General features: G+C 48.5%; 1 protein-coding gene across 3 annotated transcripts in view; it reads left to right on the plus strand.

Annotated features, from left to right (window-relative positions):
* Positions 1 to 20086, plus strand: part of PRICKLE2 (prickle planar cell polarity protein 2) — a 352714-nt gene that overhangs the window by 254531 nt on the left and 78097 nt on the right. The gene's annotated exons all lie outside the window — the stretch shown is intronic.

Consider the following 20086-nt stretch of genomic DNA (forward strand, 5'->3'; position numbering starts at 1 on the left):
CACCCTACCGCCGTTAGATACTTTAAGGGGATGCTTCATGCCTCACATCTTGGCGATGTGAGTTTAGCCAGCCTTGTCCACAAAAGAGGTGGAGACTAAACAGTGTCAGGAAACGGAAGGCAAACGAAGGTGTTTTGAGGGGTCGGTGCATCCTTGCTTTGGGATTCCAAGGTGAGAATGAGTATTGGAACTTCGGTGTGCAGGCATTTCCCCAGAAACTGTTCCCCTGGAGGACTCTTCTGGAAAGACAGGGCTCTTGGAACTTGCCCTGCTGAACCTCCGGCGAGGCGAACACGAGCATGCCATAAAATCACAGTGAGCACGTGGACAGAGAAATGACAGAGAGAAGTGGAGAGATTGATCCAGAAGGAGCCACCGGTTTTATCTACCTTGGTTTCTTCTCTGCAGAGCGGCAGGTCTGACCGGCAGCCCAGGAAATCAGAGCGTCCCCGGGTACCCACGGCCTTGCGTGGGGGTGCTCGGATGTGGGTAGCAGGGTTGCCATGGAGACAGCATCCCCGGCCAAGCGCTCCTCCTCTGGGGGCTCACTCTGTCTGCTCATCTCCATGCTGAATTAGCGCGCTGTGTGCTGGGTAGGCAGATTCCCCACTGGCTTGTGCATGCTCCTGAAATAAAGCCAGGACCCCTCCCCGCGTGGAGTGTGCATGGCGGGGGGTCCTCAGACTTTTTAACCCTTTGCGCTCGGATGTCGAGCGTGGCTCGACACGGTTAAGTAGAGTAAAGGAATCAAGAAGAAAGCAAGCGGGTGCAAAGGGTTAAACAGGGGGCCGGGTCACTGTCCCCCAGACCGTTGGAGAGTGGGGTGCACATTCTGCACATGCGCACTGTGGGCCCGGGACGAGCTGGCTGCTAAGCAGGACAGGCAGCGGCTGCTGAGCAGGACAGGCAGCGGCTGCTGAGCAGGACAGGCAGTGGAGGCAAAAACACCCGGCGGGCCGGATAAATGTCCTCGGCGGGCCGCATGGGGCCCGCGGGCCGTGGTTTGAGGACGCCTGGTCTATGCAGTTCACCAGGTGCCGTCTTCTCACATTCTAGATTCTTCTCAATATCTGGATGGGACCTTGTTCTCGCCCAGCTCCGTGTCTTTCCTTGCCCGTCAGGAATACGCTTTCCTGCGCTTTTTGCCTGGAAACCTCCTCCTCATCCACCTTCAGGTCCAGCTTCCTCAAAGAAGCCCTCCCTGACTCCCTAACCGTCACCCCGAAGCCCCGATGCCTGACACGTTAATAACGCAGGGCGAAAACGTGAGCGCCCTGAAGTCGCAGTCAGCGGGCGGACCAGGGGACGTAAGCATCCCAGAGTGGCAGTCCTCTCTCCTTTGTTTCAAAAGTTTTTATTTTGAAAAGCTGAAGTGTTGGCCCCGGGCGCGGTGGCTCACGCCTGTCATCCCAGCACTCCGGGAGGCCGAGGCGGGAGGATCGCTCGAGGTCAGGAGTTCGAAACCAGCCTGAGCAAGAGCGAGACCCCGTCTCTACTAAAAATAGAAAGAAATTAATTGGCCAACTACAAATACATAGAAAAAATTATCCGGGCGTGGTGGCGCATGCCTGTAGTCCCAGCTACTCAGGAGGCTGAGGCAGGAGGATCGCTTGAGCCTAGGAGTTGGAGGTTGCTGTGAGCGAGGCTGACACCACGGCACTCTAGCCTGAGCAACATAGTGAGTCTCTGTCTCAAAAAAAAAAAAAAAGAGAGAGAGAGAGAGACTGCAGTGTTACAGAGAAGCTCTAAGAAGAATGTAATGAACTCCCATACACACACCCTTCCAGATTTTTCTGTCGTTAACATTTTGCCATATTCCTGCTGCTTTCTCTCTACGTTCCTCTCCACCCACATGCATGCACGCATGTTATTATTTTTGTTGCGCCATCTGAAAATGAATTGCAAACATCATCATCCTGTATCTGTGTGGACTTCGGCATCTCTCTGCTTGGAACAAGGGCGTTCTCTTAAATATCCTCACGAGCACTCTCCGCTTTGAAATTGACGGCCTAGCTCAGGGGTCCTCAAACTACAGCCCCAGGGCCACATGCGGCCCGCCCAGGACATTTATCCGGCCCTCCGGGTGTCTTTGCCGCCGCTGCCTGTCCTGCTTAGCAGCCGACGCGTCCCGGGCCCACAGTGCGCACTCTCCAACGGTCTGAGGGACAGTGGACTGGCCCCCTGTTTACAAAGTTTGGGGACCCCTGGGTTAATACATGCAGCCGCCTGCGACAAGTCTCAGCATGGCCCCGTTCCCCTTTGCTGACCTGCAGGAGCTGCAGCTTGGTGCTCAAACCTCCTAGACCTGCGTCCCCAGGAGTGGTCCCCTGCCAGTGGCTGCTGGGAATTGGCGGCCAAGGACCCTGCCTCCTTGCCTCGCAAGGGGAGCGTGTCAGAGGGAAGTTCTGACCCATCTCCTGTAGGTCCTCAACTGCAACGAATGCTGGTTTCCCAAAGCTGCAACCTGTTCATTTTCTTGCCCCCATTGCCAATCTCCCCTTCCCCACTGCACATCTTCATTTCCCCTCCGGGCCTTCTGGGGACCATCTCTGGTTTGTCTCTACGTTCAGGTAGCTTCTAGGGGTCCGATGCTAGGGACACCCCGTCTAAGACTCGGCCCCTCGATAACTGTGGCATCGTACCCACAAGTCAGAGTGCAGCCCATCTTTAAAACCTGTGTTTCTGGCCGGGCACGGTGGCTCACGCCTGTAATCCCAGCACTCTGGGAGGCCGAGGCGGGAGGATTGCTCAAGGTCAGGAGTTCAAAATCAGCCTGAGCAAGAGTGAAACCCATCTCTACTATAAATAGAAAGAAATGAATCGGCCAACTAAAAACATATAAAGAAAAAATTAGCCGGGCACGGTGGTGCATGCCTGCAGTCCCAGCTACTCGGGAGGCCGAGGCAGGAGGATGGCTTGAGCCCAGGAGTTGGAGGTTGCTGTGAGCTAGGCTGACACCACGGCACTCACTCTAGCCTGGGCAACAACAGAGTGAGACTCTGTCTCAAAAAAAAAAAAAAAAGAAAAGAAAAGAACGAAAGAAAACAAAAAAGAGAGAGACCCTGTCTCTACTAAAAATAGAAAGAAATTGGCTAAACAACTAAAAATATACAGAAAAAATTAGCCAGGCATGGTGGCGCGTGCCTGTGGTCTCAGCTACTAGGGAGGCTGAGGCAGGAGGATCGCTTGAGCCCAGGAGTTGGAGGTTGCTGTGAGCGAGGCTGACGCCACGGCACTCACTCTAGCCCGGGCAACAGAGTTGAGACTCGGTCTCAAAAAATAAATAAAGGAGTAAATCGTGTGTTTCTGCACAAACCATCCCGGGGGCTGATTTTTAGAAGGGACTTCGTTTTTCAGTGCTCGAAAATTCCAAGATAAATTAGCAGTAGGGCGCTGCGTATCATTCTTGTTCGGAACACCAATAGGCATCTTAAGAAAGAGGAAACAACCGCCCCTGAAAATCACCCGGTACCAACTTCAGCGACCCCTGGGGGAGAGAGACACTGTTCCTTGCAGATGGCCAGAGCCGCAGGAGCCTGGCGGAAGGGAGGGGCTGGGAGGGGCCGGGCGGCGTGGTTTTGGCACTCGGCAACACATGCCAGCCTCGTTCGTACCAGCTGGCCCCGTCACAGTCTCCGCCCTTGAGCTTGTGTGTGTGTTAGGAACCCGTTTTTCCTTTCTCACGGAGATAGAAATCTCGCTTCCAGACGTGGCGAGTGTCAGGGTCCAGGCTTGGGTCCCTGGTTCGGACTGTTTGCCAGCAAAGGGGGGAAATCGAGGTATCCTGGCTTGGGGGGGGGGGTCAGAGCTAAGGAGCCGGGAGGCTGCAAAGAAACAGGATCTGCTGGCGTCTGGCAGGGAGACGGAGGGATGCAGGAACTCCAAGGAGAAATGAAGCAATCGGGGAGAGTGGGAGAACTTTCCTACGCCCACTGGGACGGCAGTGGCCCTGAATTTCACACGGGTGGCCCAGCCGGTTTGGTCACTGTCACTAGTGCAGACTGCGGTGGGGGAGGAGGGAGGACAGGACATCACGTTCAGAGAACGACTCACACGTGCTGCACTCCTCCCAGCCGCAGGGCCTGTGCGCTCACTTCCCTCTGCTTGGCTGCCTCGAGGTCAGTCTTGCAGTCACTGCTCACGTGGCGCCTCGGTTCCTCTGTCTGCGTTCCCTGTCTGTTTCCGCAGTGACGCTCGCCACCATCTACGGACTGCAGATTTGTTTGTTTGCCTGACGGTCTTCCGTGCTTGGCGTGAGGCTCCGCGAGAGGAGGGATATTGTCGGTCTTGGTCTCTGTTGCACGCCCGGCATCTCGGGATGGTGCCTGGCCAGCAAGAGATGCTCAGGCCATGTCGCTGGGTCGGTTGGTGGCTGGTTGGTAGGTTGATTGGGTGGGTGGGTGGATGGATGGATGGATGGATGGATGGATGGATGAATGGATGGATGGATGGATGGATGGATGGATGGACATGGATAGATGATGGATGGATGGATGGATGTGGATAGATGGATGAATAGATGGATATGGATAGATGAATGGATGGATGGATGGATGGATGGGTGGATGGACATGGATAGATGATGGATGGATGGATGGATGTGGATAGATGGATGAATAGATGGATATGGATAGATGAATGGATGGATGGATATGGATGGATGAATGGATGGATGGATGGATGGATGTGGATATGGATAGATGAATGGATGGATGGATGGATGGATGGATATGGATGGATGATGGATGGATGAATAGATGGATGGATATGGATAGATGAATGGATGGATGGATGGATGGATGAGTGGACATGGATAGATGATGGATGGATGGATGGATGGATATGGATAGATGAATGGATGGATGGATGGATGGATGAGTGGACATGGATAGATGATGGATGGATGGATGGATGGATGGATGGATGGATGGATGGATATGGATAGATGAATGGATGGATGGATGGATGGATGGATATGGATAGATGAATGGATGGATGGATATGGATGGATGGATGGATGGATATGGATAGATGAATGGATGGATGGATGGATATGGATAGATGGATGGATGGATGGATGGATGGATGGATATGGATAGATGAATGGATGGATGGATGGATGGATGGATGGATATGGATGGATGGATATGGATGGATGGATGGATGGATATGGATAGATGAATGGATGGATGGATGGATGGATGGATATGGATGGATGGATATGGATGGATGGATGGATGGATATGGATAGATGAATGGATGGATGAATGGATATGGATAGATGTGAATGGATGGATGGATAGATGGATGGATGGATATGGATAGATGAATGGATAGATGTGAATGGATGGATGGACGGATGGATGGATGGACGGAAGGAAGGAAGGATATGGATAGATGAATGGATAGATGTGGATGGATAGATGGATGGATGAACGGAAGAAGAGAAGGAAGGAACATTTGGCCACTCGACCTAAAACAAGGTGGTAGGAAGCACTGGTCAGGTGACACACGTTCTAATTCACGTAACTTCAGTCAAGCCACTTTCGCGTTTATAGCCTAAATTTCTATCTGTGAAATGGGTAAAAACACCAACTTTACAAGACTGCTGAGAGTGAATAAACCAGAGAAACTATGTGAAGATCATAGGTGCATACTATGAATCCTCCGTAAATGTGAGCAGTCATGTTAACAGTAGAACGCAGGCCCCGGGTTCGCCCCTCCTGTCCCCTCCCAGTGTCGTGGAGCAACGGGGGACTCAGGGTCTTGCCGTGTGGAACCCTGGATCCTTTGGAGCAGAGATTTACCTCTTGAGCATGCCCCTTTCATTCCGGGCCTGCCTCCACGAACATATTTCCTCCCTCCCTCCCTGCCTCTCTCCCTCCCTTATCCTCCACTTGGGTTTCGTGGGGGATGTATAGGGATGTATGAGCGGAAGCCCCGGGTGTGCGGAGCACGTCATAACGTCACCCACGCAGTTCTCGGGGAACTGCTCTTGCCGCGGGCCCGGCCCTCACAGCCCCGGCAGGATTCAGGGCAGGAGACCTTGCCCCAGTGCCTGCCGCCTTGGCTGAGCAACAGGGGGTGATGCCTCTTTTGCTAACAACACCCAGTGCCCCCTTCCTTGCTCGTCCATTCTAGGCAGCCTGCAGTCGGTGACAACGTTCTTCACTCAGGTCCCTCAACTGACCTCCAGAAACCTGGGGAGGGTGTTACCCAAGGGCGGGACCCAAAACTCGAAAAGACGTTTTGTCTCCTCGTGGGCTGGTGCTGTGCGCACACGCGTGCTCGTCAGGAACTAACGGGAGGTGGGCAACAGAGCAGACGGACAGAGCAGGGCCCCTGCCCAGCCCCATTCCCAGGGCAGACCTTTTATATCAGGGGTCCTCAAACAGGTCCTGTAAACAGGAGGCCAGTCCACTGTCCCTCAGACCATTGGAGAGTGCGCACTGCGGGCCCGGGACGAGTCGGCTGCTAAGCAGGACAGGCAGCGGCGGCACAAACACCCGGTGGCCGGCTGGATAAATGTCCTAGGAGGATGGCATGTGGTCCTCAGGCCGTAGTTTGAGGACCCCTGAATCAGAGTTTCACTCTGTTGCCCTGGGTAGAGTGTCGTGGCGTCAGCCTAGCTCACAGCAACCTCCAACTCCTGGGCTCAAGCAATCCTCCTGCCTCAGCCTCCTGAGTAGCTGGGACGACAGGCATGCGCCATCATGCCTGGCTAATTTTTTCTATTTACATATTTTTAGTTGGCCAATTAATTTCTTTCTATTTATAGTAGAGATGGGGTCTCGCTCTTGCTCAGGCTGATTTCGAACTCCTGACCTCGAGCGATCCTCCCGCCTGGGCCTCCCAGAGTGCTAGGATTACAGGCGTCAGCCACCGGACCCATTCCCTCAAACTCTTTAAACAGGGGGCCAGCTCACTGTCCCCCAGACCGTTGGAGAGTGCTCACTGTGGGCCCGGGACGAGTCGGCTGCTAAGCAGGACAGGCAGCGGCGGCAAAATCCCCCGGTGGTGGGCCGGATAAATGTCCTCGGCGGGCGGCATGTGGCCCTCGGGCTGTAGTTTGAGGACCCCTGTTTTACGTGGTTTGAAGTGATGTGAGTTCTCACAGCACTGGCGAGCGCTAGACTGATGTCCAAGGGCACAAGCGAGAGCCGAGTCTCAGTGGTTTTAAGCGACCCATGCCCTGTCTCTCTCCACTTGCACAGAAAATTGCACGTGGATAGCTGTTGAAATCTGGCGGTCACATGTTTTTCATCTGAAAGACCTAACTTTTTTTAACCCTGTGATGCCTGCCACGTGTGCGCGGCATGCCTGATTCCCACGCTGGCGGAATCTTCCAGGCGGCCTAAGTGAATTCTCGACCCTGCTCCGGGGGCCCCGCATCAGAGCCTGCCCGGGTATCGGGGTTGGGTGATGCACATCTGTGTGCCGGGCGAGTTGTGTGCGCCCGTCTGGGTGGCTCTGGCCCGAGTCTTGTCATTCCGGGCCGGAGTCTTCCCCCCTGGCTCTGGCTGACGGGAAACACACAGAATGAAGTCTGGTCTCCGGTTTCCTAACGCACATTTGGAAAAGAGGCCAGCATCTGTTTGTGGTTAACGTTGATTATCTTTGGGATTGTGAGTGTTTTGAATTTTTTTTTTCCCTTCCTCTTGCTTATCTGTAATTTTCTGAATGTTTTTTTTTTTTCCTACATCGATTGTGTATTCCTTTTTAAAATAAGGATAAGGGGGTAGTAACTTTAAATCAGGCGTCCTCAAACTGCGCCCCGAGGGCCACATGCCACCTGCCTAGCACATTTATCCGGCCCTCCGCCGGGTGTTTTTGCCGCCGCTGCCTGTCCTGCTGAGCAGCCGACTCGTCCCGGGCCCACAGTGCGCACTCTCCAACGGTCTGAGGGACGGTGACCTGGCCCCCTGTTTACAAAGTTTGAGGACCCCTACTTTAACCCTTTGCACTCGCTTGCTTTTTTTCTCGACTCCTTTATTTTACTCTGGATTTAATTTTTCAAATACCCCAGATTTTACAGAGCGTGGCAGGAGAATACAAAACTGGAGTTTCTTTTCATACGAACTTATTTATTTGGATTTTTTAATATTTCAAATTATTGATGCATTCAAAGAGCAATTTTAATCTCTCTTAATTTTTGCTAGCCGTGTCAAGTCACATTCAACGTCCGAGTGCAAAGGGTTAAATAATAACCGGTATCACAAGGAGGAAGACGGTTGCCCTCTTTTTCTTGATTGTTAAGAATACAAAGAGCCGTTCTTTGGCTTTTAGTGAGCCGGAGTCATGGGCGAATTTAAATGCCCAGGATGCATTTGTTATTTGGCAAAAAAAAAAAGCAATGGAAGGCTTTGGGTTATTTTCGCCCTTGGTCTTTAGCAAAAGCGCATTTTCCCACACCCAACCTTGGCTAGCCGGGACATTGCCACGTTTGTCGGGTCTAGCATTGTGTGATCCTCATCGGTCACTTGGTTTGCGCCGGGGCTGAGCCACTTCCTAAGCAGTCTGGCGCCCTGACCCCGTGCATGGACGTGGCCGGGTCGTGGCCTGGCTGTGGGCGTGGGACCAAGGAGCCCAGGCAACAGGGAGGCGGAAGGCAGGAGGACAGGTGGCTGGCGCAGTCTTGCCTCTCGCCGGCACCTTTGCACGCACACGCCCCCGGCTGAGTGGCAGGTGGGCAAGAGCATGACACGTGGTGTCCAGAAGGGGTTGGCAGAGGTCCCCCGGAACCTCTGAGACACGCACGTTGCCCAGAGTTGCAGAGACATCTGGGAATACCGGTAGAACCCACACCCGTTTTTAAACCACGCTCTGACGTTCTCCTTTCCAACCAGGAGGCTGCTACACAGAGTGTCCTGCAGCCACAGGGGGCTAGCGACATCCTGATTACCTGGCCCACATGGCCGAGCCCCGCCCCGCACCTGTGTGACCAGAGTCACCGGGCTAACCCGATGTTCCCCAAGCATCTCCATGTGATATCTTGGCAACCAGACGTACAATTCCCCACGACTAGGATCGTTATTATGTATATTCAGAGTTTCATGATTAAGAATTATCTCTTAGCCGGGCGCAGTGGCCCACACCTGTCATCCTAGCACTCTGGGAGGCCGAGGCGGGAGGATGGCTCAAAGGTCAGGAATTCGAGACCAGCCTGAGCAAGAGAGAAACCCCTGTCTCTACTATAAATAGAAATTAATTGGACAACCAAAAATATATAGAAAAAAATTAGCCGGGCATGGTGGCGCATGCCTGTAATCCCAGCTACTCAGGAGGCTGAGGCAGGAGGATCGCTTGAGCCCAGGAGTTGGAGGTTGCTGTGAGCTAGGCTGACGCCACGGCACTCACTCTAGCCTGGGCAACAGAGTGAGACTCTGTCTCAAAAAAAGAAAAAGAATTATCTCTTAAAAGCCATCAACGGCCTCTTTTTTTTTTTTCCTTCTTTTCGTGTATCGCATTGTCAAGCACCGAATCCATATTTTGTGATGTTTAGAAATGACGTAGTGGCATCCAGGAAGCATGCTGGTTTTCAGGCTTGTGTCTTGGCCACCTTGAGGACTGTAGGATCACGAGCATGCCTGGGGTTTGGTGGGGAGTTTGAGCTTCAGAGAAGTTGGGTGTGTAGTCGTCATCTTCCCCCAGATCAAGTCTGGAGCCCTGTTTTGTGTTTTGAGTGAGTTCTTTTGCAAAATACATTTTCCTCTCATTAAAAAAAGGGGGTGAAAGAGACAGAAAAGGGCCGGGCGCGGTGGCTCACGCCTGTCATCCTAGCACTCTGGGAGGCCGAGGCAGGAGGATCGCTCAAAGGTCAGGAGTTCGAGACCAGCCTGAGCAAGACCAAGACCCTGTCTCTAATAAAAATAGAAACAAATTGATTTGACATCTAAAAATATGTAGAAAAAAATTATTAATGAACTTTGAAATAATAAAGTAACATAAAAATAAGAAAAGAATTAAAGAAAATATATAATTTAAAAAAATGAGCCGGGCATGGTGGCACATGCCTGTAGTCCCAGCTACTCGGGAGGCTGAGGCAGGAGGATCGCTTGAACCTAGGAAATTGAGGTTGCTGTGAACTAGGCTGACACCACAGGCACTCTAGCCTGGGCAACAGAGTGAGACTCTGTCTCAATAAAATAAAATAAAGAAAAAATAAAGAAAGAGACAGAAAAGGAAAGAATAAAAAAGACTTAATGATGTTTACCATCCCATCCGGAGTTACATTTCAGAAATCAGGCTGCCAAGGAAGATCCCTTTTTTACCTTTATCCTATGGCTTCTCACTAGGGTTCGGTTGTAAATAACCTGTCAATATCTCAAGGGTTGTAAATAACCTGTCAGTACCTCAAGGGTTGTAAATAACCTGTCAATATATCAAGGGTTGTAAATAACCTGTCAGTACCTCAAGGGTTGTAAATAACCTGTCAATTTCTCAAGGGTTGTAAATAACCTGTCAGTACCTCAAGGGTTGTAAATAACCTGTCAATATATCAAGGGTTGTAAATAACCTGTCAGTACCTCAAGGGTTGTAAATAACCTGTCAATATATCAAGGGTTGTAAATAACCTGTCAATTTCTCAAGGGTTGTAAATAACCTGTCAGTATCTCAAGGGTTGTAAATAACCTGTCAGTATCTCAAGGGTTGTAAATAACCTGTCAATATATCAAGGGTTGTAAATAACCTGTCAATTTCTCAAGGGTTGTAAATAACCTGTCAGTACCTCAAGGGTTGTAAATAACCTGTCAGTACCTCAAGGGTTGTAAATAACCTGTCAATTTCTCAAGGGTTGTAAATAACCTGTCAGTACCTCAAGGGTTGTAAATAACCTGTCAATTTCTCAAGGGTTGTAAATAACCTGTCAGTATCTCAAGGGTTGTAAATAACCTGTCAATATCTCAAGGGTTGTAAATAACCTGTCAATATCTCAAGGTTATAAATAACCTGTCAATTTCTCTAGGGTTGTAAATAACCTGTCAATTTCTCAAGGGTTGTAAATAACCTGCCAATTTCTCTAGGGTTGTAAATAACCTGTCAATATCTCAAGGGTTGTAAATAACCTGTCAATATCTCAAGGTTATAAATAACCTGTCAATATCTCAAGGGTTGTAAATAACCTGTCAATTTCTCAAGGGTTGTAAATAACCTGTCAATTTCTCTAGGGTTCTAAATAACCTGTCAACATCTCAAGGGTTGTAAATAACCTGTCACTATCTCAAGGTTGTAAATAACGTGTCAATATCTCAAGGTTGTAAATAACCTGTCAATTTCTCAAGGGTTGTAAATAACCTGTCACTATCTCAAGGTTGTAAATAACCAGTCACTATCTCAAGGTTGTAAATAACCTGTCACTATCTCAAGGTTGTAAATAACCTGTCACTATCTCAAGGTTGTAAATAACCTGTCAATATCTCAAGGTTGTAAATAACCTGTCACTATCTCAAGGTTGTAAATAACCTGTCAATTTCTCAAGGGTTGTAAATAACCTGTCAATATCTCAAGGTTGTAAATAACCTGTCAATTTCTCAAGGGTTGTAAATAACCTGTCAGTACCTCAAGGGTTGTAAATAACCTGTCAATATATCAAGGTTGTAAATAACCTGTCAATATCTCAAGGTTGTAAATAACCTGTCAATTTCTCAAGGGTTGTAAATAACCTGTCAGTACCTCAAGGGTTGTAAACAACCTGTCAATTTCTCTAGGGTTGTAAATAACCTGTCAATTTCTCTAGGGTTGTAAATAACCTGTCAATTTCTCAAGGCCTGTAAATAACCTGTCAATATCTCAAGGGTTGTAAATAACCTGTCAATATATCAAGGGTTGTAAATAACCTGTCAATTTCTCAAGGGTTGTAAATAAACTGTCAATTTCTCAAGGGTTGTAAATAACCTGTCAATATATCAAGGGTTGTAAATAACCTGTCAATTTCTCAAGGGTGCATGTTTCCAGCAGCCCACCTGTGATTCACCTGTTCAGGATGCATCCCCCCACATTGGGGCAGGCAGGTTAATGGGTATAAATTGCCAGGTGCTCTCTCCACGGGGGACGGGTCGTTGGTGCCGATAGATGACCAGGCCGCTCTGAGACAGTTAAAGAGAAGGGGCCACCACCTGCTGGCGTCCGTCCTGTGTACCAGGGACGGGCCGATTTGGCTTCTGGGATACGGAAGCAGTGAATTAATAGCAGCGACTTTGGATTGGGCGAGTCTGCAGGGGTTGAGCATGCAGCATCTCCACTCTCTGAATCATGGCTTATTCCTTGGAAACCTGTCATTCGCAAACCCAATTACGTGCAGGTAGAATGTCAACCCAGACAGAATGAAACCCATGCACTCTTTGTGTGTTTTATTTTTTTAATTTTTTTTAAATGAAATCCTGCTTTACTAGCAGGTTCTATTTTCATAAATGTCTATTTAAAAAACAAAAAGGCAAATCCTATATTTCCCCACACACCCCTGAATATGCTTCATTCAGGTGCAAAGCTTTAATCAGCATGTCGAAAGGGAGAGAGAGCTGTTGGGTGTTGCTGCGTGCATTTTGCCAAAGACGGAGAGACACAAGAAGGAAGGGGAATCCTCTTGGCTTTCTGTACCCACCCTGCCCCTTTCTGAGCGTCTGGGCTTTGGGTTTCCAACGGGTAGGGGAAGGTTATTAAATTAGCCATTTTCAAAGCCTGTCACGGCATCACCCAAAGGTTGAGAATTCTTTGCAAATAAAAATGCCTTGCCACGGGGGCGCCTGTTAATTATAAATGAGGAGTGGAAGGCAGGCAGGGAGCAGGGAAAATAGATAAGGTCCCCACGGTTTTGATTGACTACTTTTGTTTCCTCTCCTTTTCTTCTTTCTTGATTTTGCTTTTGAGTGTGTGGTTCAGGAGTAAAAGGGGGTTCTGTGGTCGGAAGAAGGTATGTTTTCTGTAGATCCTACTTTGAGTCCATGATCTGCCCACTGTTTAGGGCAGGGGTCCTCAAACTTTGTAAACAGGGGGCCAGTCCACCGTCCCTCAGACCGTTGGAGAGTGCGCACTGTGGGCCCGGGACGAGCCGGCTGCTAAGCAGGACAGGCAGCGGCGGCAAAAACAACCGAGAGGGCCGGATAAATGTGCCAGGCGGCCCGCATGTGGCCCGAGGGCCGTAGTTTGAGGACGCCTGGTTTAGGGTTTGTTTGGCACAAGTTGCGGGGCTGCTCTGAGGCTTTGTTTTCTTCTCTGGAAAGTGGGGGTGACACCTGCTTTCTTGCAGGACCGATGGGCAAATAAATGCTGTGCATACTGCTCACTATGTACCCTCCCCACCCTGACCAGCCTTCCCCTGCTTCTGTCTGGCTTTCCATAGCACTCGCCACCTTTAATCTCCCATGTGATTGGGGGACTTATTCTGTTTGCTGCTTATTGTATGTGTCTCCCTCTGAGAATATAGGCTGAGAGGGCAGGGATGTTTGTTTTGGGTGCCCGAGTGCCAAGAACAGGTCCTGGCATACAGTAGGTGCTTAATAGCTATGTGTTGAATAACTCCATGGGCCCTAAGCCTTCTCTCTCTCCTCTCCTCTCCTCTCCTCCCCTCCCCTCCTCTCCTCTCCTCCCCTCCCCTCCCCTCCTCTCCTCTCCTCTCCTCCTCTCCTCTCCTCTCCCCTCCCCTCTCCTCCCCTCCCCTCCCCTCCTCTCCTCTCCCCTCCCCTCTCCTCCCCTCCCCTCCCCTCCCCTCCTCTCCTCTCCTCCCCTCCCCTCCCCTCCTCTCCTCTCCTCTCCTCCTCTCCTCTCCTCCCCTCCCCTCCCCTCCTCTCCTCTCCTCCTCTCCCCTCCCCTCTCCTCCCCTCCCCTCCTCTCCTCTCCTCTCCTCCTCTCCCCTCCCCTCCTCTCCTCTCCTCCTTTCCCCTCCCCTCCTCTCCTCTCCTCTCCCCTCCCCTCTCCTCCCCTCCCCTCCCCTCCTCTCCTCTCCCCTCCCCTCTCCTCCCCTCCCCTCCCCTCCTCTCCTCCCCTCCCCTCCTCTCCTCTCCTCTCCTCCTCTCCTCTCCTCCCCTCCCCTCCCCTCCTCTCCTCTCCTCTCCTCCTCTCCTCTCCTCTCCTCCCCTCCCCTCCCCTCCTCTCCTCTCCCCTCCCCTCTCCTCCCCTCCCCTCCCCTCCTCTCCTCTCCTCTCCTCCTCTCTCCTCCTCTCCTCCCCTCCCCCTCCCCTCCTCTCCCCTCCCCTCCCCTCTCTGTCCTCCCCTCCCCTCCCCTCCTCTCCCCTGTTCTCCCCTCCCCTCCCCTCCTCTCCCCTGTTCTCCCCTCCCCTCCCCTCCTCTCCCCTCCTCTCCTGTTCTCCCCTCCCCTCCCCTCTCCTCCCCTCGCCTCCCCTCCTCTCCCCTCCCCTCCTCTCCCTTCCCCTCCTCTCCTCCGCTCCTCCTCTCCTCCCCTCCCCTCCTCTCCTCCCCCTCCCCTCCTCTCCCCTCCCCTCCCCTCTCTGTCCTCCCATCCCCTCCCCTCCTCTCCCCTGTTCTCCCCTCCCCTCCCCTCTCTGTCCTCCCCTCCCCTCCCCTCCTCTCCCCTGTTCTCCCCTCCCCTCCCCTCTCTGTCCTCCCCTCCCCTCCCCTCCTCTCCCCTGTCCTCCCCTCCCCTCCTCTCCCCTGTCCTCCCCTCCCCTCCTCTCCCCTGTCCTCCCCTCCCCTCCTCTCCCCTCCTCTCCTGTTCTCCCCTCCCCTCCTCCCCTCCCCTCTCCTCCCCTCGCCTCCCCTCCTCTCCTCCCTCCCCCCTCCCCTCCCCTCCCCATGTGTCCTCTACTTGCTTTTTTTTTTTTTTTTTGGGACAGAGTCTCGCTCTGTTGCCCAGGCTAGAGTGAGTGCCATGGTGTCAGCCTTGCTCACAGCAACCTCAGACTCCTGGGCTCAAGCGATCCTCCTGCCTCAGCCTCCCGAGTAGCTGGGACTGCAGGCATGCACCACCATGCCCGGCTAATTTTTTCTGTATATTTTTAGTTGTCCAGCTAATTTCTTTCCATTTTTAGTAGAGACGGGGGTCTCACTCTTGCTCAGGCTGGACTCCAAGTCCTGAGCTCAAACGATCCTCCCGCCGTGGCCTCCCAGAGTGCTAGGATGACAGGCGTGAGCCACCGCGCCCGGCCTGTCCTCCACTTGTTGACACTCATTTGGTATCTGATTCTGTACCCCTGTGTTTTGTTTTCTTGTTTTTATTCCTTCTCCGGGAGTGTCAGCTCATTAGATCACATCCATGCAGCATTAAATAGTGTCCTCTTACCTTCATTGCTGAGTAAATGGGTTTTATGGATGGCTATTCTGGAAACTGAACGTGGTAAAATTCTTCTACATTTTGTTTTTAATGTATGACTTTCTAGCAAAAAGTATTAGTCACCAAAGAGCTTGCTAAATTTGCTTAAGCACGCTGAAACTTTTTTCCTTTAAGTCACAAACTGGCATGAGAAATTCTGAGGGAAGAAAATCCAACTGCTTCCTAACAGCCCTGACCACTTTACAGTAGCTGATTAATTAAACAGTTACTGTTAAAATGAGCTCTGATTTTTAAAAGCAACAGCCAGGGTTTGGATGGAACTTCTTTGAGTTTGGAGATGCAAACCAGATTTGAGGTGTGCGTTCTGTCTGTGTAATATTTCGATCCGATGAAAAGCAGGATGTGGGAGAATGTGACAAGCCTGGCTTGGCTACACTAAACTGATTTGGTGTCTTCAAGTACGTATTTGTGCCAAAAATTCAGGCACGACACGTTAATAGAGTAAGGACAAAAACAACTAATTATCTCAGTAGATGAAGCAAAAGCATTTGACCAAATCCGACACCCTTTGTGATGAAAAAACAAAAACAAATTAACATAGAAGAGAACTTCCTTAACCTGATAAAGGGCATCTACAAAAAACCCACAGCTAACACAATACTGAATGGTGAAAGACTGAATGTGGTCCCTTAAGATGAGGAACAAGACAAGGATGTTTACCCTTGCTACTTCTGTTGAACATTACACTGGAGGTTCTAGCCAAAGCAATAAGACAAGACAAAGTAATAAAAAGATATCATATTGAAAAGGAAGGGGTAAAACTATTTGCCTATGACATGGTTTTGTATATAGAAACTCCTAGGCCGTGTGCGATGGCTCACGCCTGTAATCCTAGCACTCTGGGAGGCTGAGGCGGAAGGATTTCTTGAGGTCAGGAATTCGAAACCAGCCTGAGCAAGAGTGAGACCCCGTCTCTCCTATAAATACAAAGAAATTAATTGGCCAACTAATATATATAGAAACAATTAGCCGGGCATGGTGGCGCATGCCTGTAGTCCCAGCTAGTCTGGAGGCTGAGGCAGGAGGATCGCTTGAGCCCAGGAGATTGAGGTTGCTGTGAGCTAGGCTGACGCCACGGCACTCACTCTAGCCTGGACATCAAAGCGAGACTCTGTCTCAAAAAAAAAAAAGAAAAGAAAGAAAAAGAAAATCCTAAAAAATACATACACATACACACAAACTAATAGAACCTGATAAATGAGTTCAGCAAGACTGCATGATTTGACATCAGTATAAAAACTATTTGTTTTTACACACTAACAATCCGAAAATGAATTTGAGAACAATTCCAATTATAATGGCATCAAAAAGAATAAAATACTTAGGAATAAACTTAACTAAAGAATTGTAAGACTTGCACCTGAAAACCACCAAATATCCCTTAAATAAATGATACTGAAAAAAAATGGACAGGCATCCTGATCATTCATGGATTGGAAGACTTAAGGTAGTTTAAGGAGCCGATACTCATCAAATTGGTCTACAGATCCAGTGCATGCCTGTCAAAATCCCACCTAGCTTTTATTGTAGAAATTAACAAGCTAATTCTAAAATTCATATTTTATGAATGCCTCCAAGGGACCAAGAAGACTCAAAACAAGTTTTTAAAAGAACAAAGTTGCAGAATCATACTTCATGATTTCAAAACTTACTACCAAACTACAATCGTCAAGACAATATGGTACTGGCATAAAGATGGACATATAGATCAACAGCCTAGAGTTGAGAATCCAGAAATAAGCTCCTACAATTATGGTCAATTGATTTTTGACAGAGGTGCCAAAACAGTTCAATGGGGGAAAACTATCCTTTCAGCAAATAGTGCTAAAGCAACTGGATAGCATATGAGAATGGAGTTAGACTCCTACATGCGCTATATATAAAAACAAACTCAAAATGGATCATAGACCTAAATAGAAGAAGTAAAATCATACAACTCTTAGATTAGATTAGGAGAGTAAATTTTTATGCCCGAAGGTTAGGCAATGGTTTCTTAAATATGATTCCAAAAATAAAAAGCAACAACAGAAGAAAAATAAATTAGCCTTCATCAAACTTAAAAACTTTTGTATTTCAACAGACATCATGAAGAAAGTGAAAAAACAACACACAGAATGAGAGAAAAAATTTTCCAATTGTATATCTGATACAGGACTGGTATTCAGAAAATATATAAAGAGTGCTTACAACTGAACAATTGAAACACAAATAACCCAATGAAAAGAACAGATTAAACATTTGAATAGACATTTCTTCAAAGAAGATATATAATAAGCACATAAAAAGATGCTCAACATCATTAGTGATTAGGAAAATGCAAATCAAAACCACAATTACATACCACTTTACACCCACTAGAATAGCGATAATCAAAAAGACAATAACAAGTGTGGCAAGAATGTGGAGAACATGGGACACTCATTCATTAGTGGTTGGAATGTACAATGGTACAGATATTTTGGAAAACAATTTCCCAGTTCCTCAAAATCTTAGACTTAAAATTACCATTTTAGCAATTCTATTCCTAGGTATATACTCAAGAAAATTAGAAACATATATACACACACAAAAAAAGAAATCTGTACGTAAGCATTCAGAGCAGTATTATTCACAAAAGCCAAAAAGTGGAAATAGTCCAGTGCCCACTAACTGATGAATGAAAAATGTGGTTTCCATACAGTGGCATAGTATTCAATGGTAGAAGGGAATGAATGATTGATACATGCTACAGCATGGTGCCATGGCCCGTTTGCAGGACAGGGGATGAACACAGAACACAAAAGAAAGACATATAGACACACACGAAGACAGTTACAAGACTCGAGTGCCCAATGCTCTGGTCAGTTTATTTTTTATACTCTAAAAAATTAAAGTTAGTTCCCTGTACGTGACCACCCAGGCATTGCAGCAATGGCCATAAATTCCGGAACACGTAGCCTTAGGAACATGGATGTCTCCTGACTCAGGGTTTCCAGGTGGTTGCTCTAGGTGCCAGGCATAGATCACAAACCGAGATTAGCAAGGGTAGCAAGGCAGCCACGGGGTACACTTTTGCCCCCAGTTCCTCTAAGCTGGCCCCCTCTGGCGGCTGTGCCTGTCTTAGGTTGTTCCTGCCTGAGGAATCTTACCTGTCATTGACCAACCAGCCATCTTATGGGGCCAAGCAGCAATCACAGGAACAATGTGTTTATCGTGTGGCCTCCAGACCCCCACTGCCGTGGGGCTGGGCAGCTCTTGCCTTAGTGCAGAAACTCAGGCCCTTTATTATGCCTCCAGGCTGCAACCTTGTTTGTCACAGGGACCCTGTCCGGAACACATTACTCTCAAACGCTCTGGGCAGGGCACATACATTACTCACTATATTTAATTCTTAAACCAGGAAAGTATAATGTCAGTCCCCAACAGCGTGGATTAATTTTGAAACATCATTCCGTATGAAAGAAGCCGGTTTCAAAAGACCCCGTATTATATGATTCTATTTATATGAAATGTCCAGAATAGGCAAAATCATCGAGACGGAAAGTAGATTAGTGGCTGTCAGGGGCCGGGGGGCAGACGGATATGGGACATTCCTGCTAATGCTCTTGGTGCTGCTTTTGGAGGTGATGAAGATGTCACAAAATTAGAAAGTGGTGATGATTTCACAACTCTGGGGATATTTGAAGAGTCAGTGGGTTGTACACTTTAAAACGGTGAATTTTATGCCATGTGACTCTCGTCTGTAAGAAAGCTGTTATCAAAAAATTCAGGCATATTCGGGGATTAGAATCCTGGGCTCTTTCATCACCTTCATAAGGTGCTAATGAAACTAATAATAAAGGGAAGGGTACATATAAAATGGCCTATTTTCTTAAGATGTTCCTCCTCCATCCGTTTCTTCTCTTTTTATTTTATTGGTGGAAGCTAGGAATGTTTTTGTGTTGCTGATCTCAACATATTTATTGCTTCATCATTTCTGTAGCCATGGTTAAGGGAACAGATGGTAACCCTAAAAGAGAAATGTTCAGTTTGGGAGATTTGTGTCTTTGGCTGCTACCTTTTGAGATAATTCACATGCATGATCTTATGTATATATATATATATATATATATATATATATATATATATATATATATATATAAACCCCACCAACATAGGGAAAATTTGGGTTTCTAATTAGGATTTCAAACCTACCAGGATCTTTAGTAGAGGTGAAAATGCCTTTCCTATGAGGTCTTCGGGCCAGATTTATTTAGTGGGGTTGAAAAATACATTTGCTGTCCCTCTTAAAGAAAATTTCACCCATAATTCTTTCGCAGACCGCTTCCGTTTTCCAAGGCTTTTATGAAAACAGTTATGTTGTCAGTGTTTGTTAAATCTGCAGGTCATAGTTCTGGTCGGCGTGTGTATTGTGTATATTTAATTGCTATTCCAGTCAAGGAAATTGTGGTCATGGTTCATAAGCTGGTGGTTTACTTAGTAAAATATATATATATATATATATATATATATATATATATAACCATTTCTCTCTCGGGATATCAATTTAGAAGGGGGAGATTGGGATTCGTGTTTCAATGCCCTGGGCGGGCTTACTTTGACCTTTGACCTTTCATGCTGACCTTTGACCTTTCATGCTGGTTTCACATGCGTGTGGCATGTCGTTTGCAAACACACGTGTGCTCTGGAGCACCGCTCAAGAGATGCTTTGGTCAGACAGAGGCTGGTGGCCAAGGGAATGAGTTTATGGGTTGCAACCCAAGGGCTGATGACTAGCAGGGTCTTGCAGACATGGGATGGGGGGTGGGTTGTCGTTGTTGT

Source organism: Microcebus murinus, chromosome 30 (assembly GCF_040939455.1).
Source record: "Microcebus murinus isolate Inina chromosome 30, M.murinus_Inina_mat1.0, whole genome shotgun sequence".
Classification (NCBI taxonomy): Eukaryota; Metazoa; Chordata; class Mammalia; order Primates; family Cheirogaleidae; genus Microcebus; species Microcebus murinus.